This window comes from Cimex lectularius, unplaced genomic scaffold, assembly GCF_000648675.2.
Source record: "Cimex lectularius strain Harlan isolate CLEC.00 unplaced genomic scaffold, Clec_2.1 scaffold119, whole genome shotgun sequence".
Classification (NCBI taxonomy): Eukaryota; Metazoa; Arthropoda; class Insecta; order Hemiptera; family Cimicidae; genus Cimex; species Cimex lectularius.
In genome coordinates, this window is record NW_019392789.1 from 61,874 (window position 1) to 71,408 (window position 9,535).

The 9,535-nt window shown below is 35.7% G+C and overlaps 1 long non-coding RNA gene across 2 annotated transcripts; it reads left to right on the forward strand.

The window, feature by feature from the left end:
- The first annotated feature begins 692 nt into the window (after positions 1-692).
- On the forward strand, positions 693-5,183 carry LOC106664951. Of its 2 annotated transcripts, XR_001340251.2 has the most exons (4): positions 693-916; positions 3,267-3,314; positions 4,615-4,808; positions 4,866-5,181. It is a non-coding gene; the product is annotated as an uncharacterized LOC106664951 (long non-coding RNA). The 2 variants fall into 2 exon arrangements; XR_001340250.2 differs by having other exon boundaries at positions 4,615-5,183.
- The last annotated feature ends 4,352 nt before the right edge of the window (positions 5,184-9,535 follow it).

Sequence of the window (9,535 nt, forward strand, 5' to 3'; positions counted from 1 at the left end):
AACAAAATTTATAAATCCCAGGCCCTGAAGATGATCTCTCAATAAAAACTGGAACGTTGGCACGATAAAGAAAATGTTTTTCTAAAACCTACCTCACACCAGACCGCACCTCACGATCTCCAAATAAAATCTTAATGTTAGCTGATGATTAATATTTGTAATTGTAAATTATTATGAAACAACACTGAAAATGGGGTAATGCCAAAACACATCTGACAGATTCTAACAACCTATCGAGGATAGAAAGACCAAAATTGATAATTTTTTTTCCTATTCATTTTCCGATTTTCGCTATACAAATTTTCGACAAATGGCAACATTTAAGATGGTTTACACTTATATATTTTCGTTTAAACAATTAACAAAATAAAAACTCTGGAAAATTTCAATCCGACCTATTATTTCATTGAATTTTTGAAATATAAGATAAGATGGCCAAAAAAAATGTTATAGCTTAATAAATATGAAAATGATATTTTTGCCCGCATCGCTGGAACTTTTAATTAATTGTACAGAACGAGTAGGTTAGAGAAAAAGTTCTACTTGAAAATTTGTAATTGGATTTTAGCAGGTGCATGATTGTCAAAACACGCCAATGGAAAGAAAAAAATCTTTCCTTTTATTTAAAAAAATTGAGTTTTCAATTTACAAATCTGAATTTTATTTAATCAATAAATTTATCGCAGGTTAAAAATCAGAACATGTGTTGAAAAATAGCCTCCTAGTTTGATGGTTTTCTAAAATATTTATTAAAAATAAAAGAAAAGAAAAGAAATCTTATCCGGAATGCGTAACAATTCTTGTCTTACAATCGTTATCTGTGGTGCTATGTTATTCCTGATCGTCACAGCTGTCGTGACCATCCTATTTTCCGAAATGTTAGGCGAAAGAGGCAACTACATTGATGCCATACCCGGTATGATAATCTAAATAATATTATATCATATATAAGTACTTGCAATCAGTATAGAGATGAACAATTACAACTAGGCAGCCTTGTATTTATACCATATATAAATGTAATATAATATTTGTTTTACTATTTTCTTGAAAAAAATTTAAATTGGTGATTGACGTATTTTTTAATTTCATAATAATAATACTGGGCTGTCCGGAAAATTATGCAGGTTATCAAGTTTTCTTTCATTTACCCCTATATATAATACTGTTTATGTTTGATGGTTATTCTTTTGTAACCATTTCTTTTGTAAATGTCAATTCTCTTAAATCCTTCTCTAAAGAAAATTTTTTGTTTATCTCAGTAGCATTTCGTTACCTAGGAATAATTCAGTCTTTACTAATAGCTCAAGGAGTGATTTTCGCACAGAAACCCAACTTGGTCGGAATTGTGCCCAAACGGCCAAAGATAGTAATGAAGTCCGGGGCGATGTCAGATGGTTTAACAGAAGGTTTAAACAATTTCGAGCTTTGGTGGGAGAAAATCCCAGAACAACTGATACAGAACTTGCAGAGAATCGTTCAGTTAGCAAATCGACCGTCGCTGATCACCCTTAAGACAAACAGATAGTTGAAAAAGCTCGAAAGCTGGGTTCTTCATGCATTAAACGATCGGCAAAAAAATTATCGTTATAACTTTTGGCAACACTTCTTTGCCGAAACAGAAAGGAACTTGTCTGGATAGAACGGTTACTTGTGTTGAAAAGGGGATTCTCGACGATAATAGCAGATACTTATGGACAGTGGCTCGACAAATGGTACCACATTTTCGGTGCCCAAACGGCCTGAAACATAAATGAAGTCTGGGGAGATGGTAATGTGAGTGAGAGCACCGTACGGAGATTGTTTACAAAATTTCAAGAGGAAGGGTTCAGACTTAAGAGAAAGAAGGTCATGGAAGGATTTCTTCCCTAGACGATAATGTTCTGCGAACTTTGATAATTAAAAACTCATAGAGCAAATGGTCGAGGACTTGCAGAGAATCTTTCACTTTGCAAATCGACCGTCGCTGACCGCCTTAAGGCAAATGGAAAGGAAAAATCTAAAAAGTTGGGTTCTTCATGCATTAAAAGACAACCAAAAAATTAATCGTTAAGTAATTTGCGCTACAAATCTTTGCGAAACATAACTGAACTGTGATGGACACCTACGGTTACCACGATACCCGTTAGATGTCACTACCGGTTGTTTCTAGTCTCGCCCTCCACTCTGCAGCGAATCAGAGCAGAGTCAGTGCATAGTGATTGGTGAGAAATCGTCTACCCGAGTTCTACCCGACGAGTTCTCACCAATCACTAATTGACAACGACTGCAGACTCATACTCTCCAACAAGTTCTCGCTTATCAATAATGAAGCACCTACGACGATATCAAGAGCGATCGAACTCTAGCCTCGAAATCGCCTTCTCAACATAGCCGACTTGGCCGTAGGCTGCACTCGGCCAACTGCTGCACCAGGGTCCCTTCAACCGATATAGAATCAGCCGACTCACGGCCCCGGACCTGGCTGACTGCTCTCTCTACCAACAGGCACACACAATCGGTCCAGGCCTCGATACATCGTCTCAACGCTATGCTTCCATATAACACCGGCCCTTGTCAGGGCCACCAAAAAACTCCCAGTCACTAAAGAACTTTTCTGGATAGAATTGTTACTTTTGATGGAATGGGTAATCTCTACGATAATAGCAGATTTTCTGGACAGTGTTTCGACAAAGGAGAAGAGGCACCACATTTTCTGAAGCCCCCAAGACATCAAAAAATGGTGTTGGTGACTCTTTGGCGGGATTCATTTCAGTTGATTTATTTCCTGAATCCTGACGAAACTTCAATGCCAGAAATTGGCATAATTGAGGCCATTTGGGTCAATCGGTTTTTAGACACCTGGACAACCTTGTACAACATGAAAATTTTATTGATCAAAAGTCGTTAGAAAATGCGTTTACTGAATTTGTTAATTATAAACACTCAAAGTTCTATTCAGAGGGTACAGAGAAGTTACCATCATTGGGAGAAGTGTATTAATTGTGATGAGAGTATTTCAGTTAATAAAACATCATTAAAAATATTTATTTAATGGGTTTTGTTTTATAAACAAAAAAGAGTATCATTTTCCGAAGAATCTAATAATTGATAATTCATAACATGTATATACTTTTTTACTATTTGATTTCACATTAAATTCAAAGTCATTTTTGTAACATTGTATTATCGGAATTTTTATTGGAAATAGACTCGTAAAAATTATATTCTTTTTATATAATTTAACATAGATTAATACCTTGGTTTTATTATTATTTCTGTTACAGTTTTTTATTTGATTTTCTCAAAAGATCTGCTTTGAAACGGGAAAACAGGTATTTTTTCACTTACGTTATTTCATAGGATTTATAATCTTTAAAATTTTATATCTTATCTAATAATATTTTATTATCTTTAAAACCAGTTATCAAAAATTTATGCAGTGTTGTCACGGAGTTTAAAAAATTGTCTTTCTTTATCACGTTACAAATGATTATCACTTTATCATAAATTTTGCCAATTAATTGCAAAATTTTATCAAAAAAATACAGAGATTTATAATTGCATATATATGATGAATAAACAATGTATTGTAGTCATGAAATTTTGACTTAGTAACACTAATCAGTTATATATATATATATTTTTTTTACGAAGATTCGCAACAGCAGAGATTATATCAACCCTCGGGGTGCCGTTGTTTTTGAAAAAAAGCCCATTTGTAAGTACGTCGGGTTCGAATGCAGGGCTGCTGGATTCGAACCCGGAACCTTCACCTTACAGTTATGAGTGCCTTGACAACGCCTAAACCGTTGCGGCCACCGACGCCCCCTTCTAATCAGTTATAACTTGCAGTTTTAGTATTTTTAGTACCGTCTACGATTTTTTTCCTTTGTCGGCTTCTTCAGTGTTGGATCTGATTTACTAATATTTATAAGCACTAAACATTAAGGATAGAATTTTTTTATTATCCACAATTCATTTTTGTATGTCTGTATCCGATCATCCTGTCTGTGTTTGTCTATTTCTCAATTTCTCACTAGTCAATGGTTTGTTTCTGTTATTGTTTCACTCACTCAAGGACAATCTAGAGATCAATTTGAACTTATTTCACAAAAATAAAAATGTGTAAAATGCGACACTTTTTAGGATTTTTGCAAAACATGTTCAGTTTTAAAGTAATTGTACTAAAAATATAAAAAATAGTCCAAACATCAAGAAAAATTCCATACTTGTAAATCGACCATATCCTCCTTAAGTAAAATTGGCTACATTGAAATTTTGTGAAATTTTCAGGATGATAAATCTGTAATTTAGCCTGTTCCGATCATACTTGGCAACTGAAAGCTCCACATACAATCATGGCGAATTGCTGAAATGCAGACCAAAATGATCGATAACGACCAAATTGAGGTTCAATCCTCGTACAACAAACAAAGAAATTTCACTCAATATTATTTAGTGTTTTATTATAGATTAATTTAATTACCAGTTAATAACCAACCTTTCTTGATAATTTTCGGAAGAAGGATATATAAGGAGTATTGATTTCAGTTGTTTGATGAAACCATGTGGTTCATTTGCTGCCATAATAAAACTTAGTTCGTAATAAACTAAAAACAAACTTTTTTTCAGGTGTATTCTTTATATTCACAACTGTTCAAGTTTGGATTCTTTAATGTTCCGAGTTTGAAAATATGTCGGTAAGAAATGGAAGAAGCAAGAAGGAAGTCTTCGGGGGTGGAGAAGCCGAGGTCCTCTACGTCGCACCCTAGGTCGGTAAAGTCCGAACATTCCGACGATTCCATATTAACCTACACGTCGCAGAGGTTCGATTTTGAAGCACAAATTTAAATTTCGAAAACTAAGCCGTCCTCGATTTTCAGCGAACAGCCCAGACTATCGCATAGGATGAAAAAGTACAAGCCATACCTGTTTGGACTCGGCGCAATCACTGGATTGCTTTTGATTTTCATAACCTTGAAGATGTTAATGGACAAACAAGCACCACGTCATCACTAACATGAATTTCTCTTCAGAAACGATTTATCGCCACACGTCCACCATTTCTTGACAGAAGCGCGTTTATTTGCCTCCGGGGGCTCGAGTGGATGCAGGATAGACAATGAACGCTCGTTTATTCTCAGCACACCGGGTCGCTCATTAAAGATAGGTTTTTTCATGTGTTTTTTTAAACAACTGTATGTTTATAAAAATTAACAAACTTCTAAGAATTTAAACGTAATATTTAAAAAAATTTATATTTCAAAACCTTCGAAAATAATTTTTCTTATATCTTTAGAACTAACAAAAGTTAAAATCTTTCCTTATAATATTCTATATGTTATAAAAAAAACTTCTTGCGGGATGGGCGCAATGATTAAGGCTTTGACTAAGTGATTCATCACTGTTAGGTAAAGGCCCGGAATTCGGACAAGACAATCTTACAGATTGTTTTTTTATCCAAAAACACCCCTAGGGTTCATATAGCTACGTAGTTGAAATACCCCCGTAAGAACGTCAAATCCATACATAAAGAAAATCAATATTTTTAATGTTTCGCTGATGATTAATGATAATGTTTTTTTTAAAACTGCATATTAGCGTGAATGGCAGGCTTATCCCCAATTGCCCCGAAGAATATCGAGTACGCTGGGGTAATGTTAACGAAGACTGGTGTGTGAATGTAATTTATTAGCGCGAATGTGGAGCTTATTCCAATGTACCCCCAGGAATATCGAGTACTCTCGAGATAGTGTTAACGTAGTTTGGTGTGTGAATGTAATTTATAAGCGCGAACGTTGAGCTTATCCCCAATTAACCCCAGGAAAATCGCGTATTCTAAGGTAATCTGAATTAATTTTGGTATGTGAATGTAATTTATTAGCGCGAATGTGGATCTTATCCCCAATTAACCCCAGGAATATCGCGTATTCTGAGGTAATCTGAATTAATTTTGGTGTGTGAAGGTAAGTGATTAGCGCGGATGGGTAGCGGTTCATTCCCAAATTTTCCCAAGAGTATCAAGAACTCTTGAGTAGTGTTAACGTAGTTTGGTGTGTGAATGAATGTAATTTATAAGTGCGAATGTGGGGCTTAACCCCAATTACCCCGGGGTCTTTCCTTCATTTTTCCTCTGCACCTTGGTCTATATTGGCTTTATCAGATTTTTTTCCTTTTAGCACTATCGCTTGCTATACAGACACCCACAACAATCTTCACAACTTCCATAAAGTCTCAACGGACTATAAAGGAGAGGAAGTACACAGGAGAGCATCAGATACAATGATATGTTACACAGATAGTTCCAAAACAAACGAAGGAACCGGATCAGGCGTTTTCTGTACAAGCCCAAAACATGAGCAATCAAACTCATTAGGGAAGTTCACTTCGGTCTTTCAAGCGGAAATACATGCCTTCAATGCTTCTGCCCTGGAAAATCTTAAAAGAGATTACACTGACAAAATTTTTCATAAGATCAGATAGCCAAGCAGCTATTAAAGATTAGCATGTAAAAGAATCACTTCAAAATTAGTCAGTGAATGCATCCAAAATCTCCAAAACCTGGGGAACCACAACAATCTGATGATATCTTGGGTGCCAGGGCACAGGGGAATTTTGGGTAACGAGAAAGGAGACAGACTGGCCAGAGGAGGATCTGCAAGACTATACATAGGCCCCGAACCTATTGTTAGGATAACAAAAACAAATATAGAATCCTCCATCGCAGAATGGATCCAAGCAAAACAAAAGGAGAAGTGGATAAACTCTAGCGGTGCTAGACATAGTAAACTCAATCAACCCTCACCGAGCCTGGCAAAAAGCACTGCTACAATTGGAGAGGGCCAAACTCACAGGAGTAGTGAGACTACTAACCAGTTACTGGTATCTGAGAGAACATCTTCACAACATGGGTATATACCGCGATGATCCCATTTGCAGATTATGGAATGAGGAGGAGGAAACAGCCACTCATATCATCTTCGAATGCGAAGCAACAGCTCAATGGAGGTTTAACCTAACGTACGGAAAAGACTTAGGGAATCATGCAGCAGCAACAGTCAATGACCTGATATTTCTAAGAAGAAGGAATGAGTTTATTGACTGAACTAAGGAACTAGGAAGGTACAATAAGCCAGAAGGCTGCAGTGCCTGGGGAATACAAACCGCGCTTCCTAGTTTCCTTTTCCACCATACCATACTATCGCTTGCCTAGAGATTGGTTTCTTTTCTCGCCGCAACTTGGTCACGTCCCCTAATTATCCCGAGTAAGCCGAGTACTATGGGTAGTATGACTGAACGAGAAAGCAGACAGACTGGCCAGAGGAAGATCTGCAAGACCATACATAGGCCCCGAACCTATTGTTCGGATAACAAAAACAAATATAGAATCCTCCATCGCAGAATGGATCCAAGCAAAACAAAAGGAGAGCTCTAGCGGTGCTAGACATTATAAACTTATGATTGTGTTTATTATCACAAATAAAGGCTTATCTCTAATTACTTTCAATATCGTAGAGAGTAGAATACTCTGGGGTCTAATGGATACTAATCAGACTATTATGTTTTTATTTATTCATATGTTTTGGAGTAGGAATTTGTTATTGGTCTTATTTTATCCTCACACGTTTCGATGTAAAATTGGTTGGAGAAATGTTAAAACAAAATTAGAAGGATTAAAACTCAAAAAGGTATAACCTAGAGGCAATCACGATTGTAAATGTCGTTTAAAGAGAAAAACAAGAATATTCCTTGCGTTCCGGGAAAAAAAAGCCTTGCAAATACCATATTGCCCTCGTTTACTATAACCAGGACCACTCTTATCAGAAAATGTAAAATGAAGGTCCCCATGAATTGGCATAAACTACTCTAAGGAAGAAACCTGGCTCTTTTAAAGTGGCATCATTTTAACAAAAAATGATAAATCAATGGTCGCTGTTTCTTGAAAGCAAATTTGCCTCCAGGAGTCCACTTCCCTTGCAAAATGTAAATGAATTGCGAGTTGTGTCTTATGAAAAACTTAGTTTTCCATCGTTTTGCATATACATATTTATGAAAACCACTCTAACAACATCAAGAGCATGGGACGAAGGCTGGATCAGGCTTGTCTTCCATAACACCTGCCGAAAGGAGAGTTGGATCTATCAGGAACATTAAACGACAAACGCCGTCCTAAGTAGGACCTTCAAGTTCAAAAATATTTCTGCCATCCACAAAACATAATATTTTTCGATTAGTTGCTACACAAATAAAAAATTTCGTATGTGTGTGTTGTGTAAACAGTTATTTTTAATGATGTTCTAAATGTTAATTTTTCTTCCTATTTAAATTTTGTTACCATCTTTGTAGTAAAATTATTCGCTTTCGAGGCGTCGGAAGTTTGTGATGCAAAGTAATATCACACCTCAGTAGTACGTAGAGTAATCTTTGACAAACGTTTATCATGCAATGCACACATAAAAAGCATATGCTCAAAGATTAATGAGCTTCTTAGCTGAGCATTTTAAACGTTAATTTTTCCGCAATGCTGCACGTGGCGTTTGGTAGAACGAAAAATTAAGCTGTAACAATCCTTGAAGGCTTGTTGTTTGTTATGGTTTTGTTATGTGTCTTACGATGTCAGAAGTTAGTAAAAAAAGAAAATTAATCAACTTTTTCATTCAAAATGCTATCTATTCACTCGAAAAGTACTAACAAATAACTTGCTTCATGCCGCCATACCTAACTTGTAACCTAAGGTCTAACAGCATGCAACTTTATAGGATAGGGGATGTATCTATTATGAATGACAGTATGAGGACAGGTCAGAAATTAACAAAAGAAATATATTGGTCTGATTTAATTAATACGTATTTAAGAATAAAAATACGTGCAAACAAAAAACAGCTGTTAAATTCATGTCTACTATGTTGGTTACTTACGCCCTAGCGGATAGCCATATGACTACATTTTCGACCTAACATTTAACATTGCCCCTGAACTGTTAGATCGAGCAACGTTAACTAACCGATTCTTACAAGTCTACGTCATCGTTTTTCTCGATCTAACACGACCTAACGGAGTTAACAGGGTTAATACAAACATCGTGAATACTCCTAGTATATATTTTATCTCGAGCTGCTTGGATATATTGCGGTTAACCAAACAAAAAGTTAAACACATCCAAAAGGATCTGTTGTTTACTTATGCCAGTATGGCACATATTATTTTAAAAGAAAAACACTAACATTTTATGGTTATTTGTACTGGGAGTTATTAAATGATACAAAACATAGACATATGAAGCAGCATCTTGGAAGGAAAAATTCCTATAAAGCTTAAAACAAGAAAAATTGTATAATATAAATCGATGGACTAAAATGCAACCTGACCTGAATCTCTTGATTAACTATCGAGAATTGTCATAGTTTGAAGCAGTAAGGTACAGCTCAAATAAAACTACGGTAAAGTAATAATGCAATAATTTACTATTCTGGGATTTTCGGGAATTTCCTGTTCTTCTTCGGAAATGTTTATGGTTCCCTAATGTTAAGGTATCAATCATCAATTGTCTTTT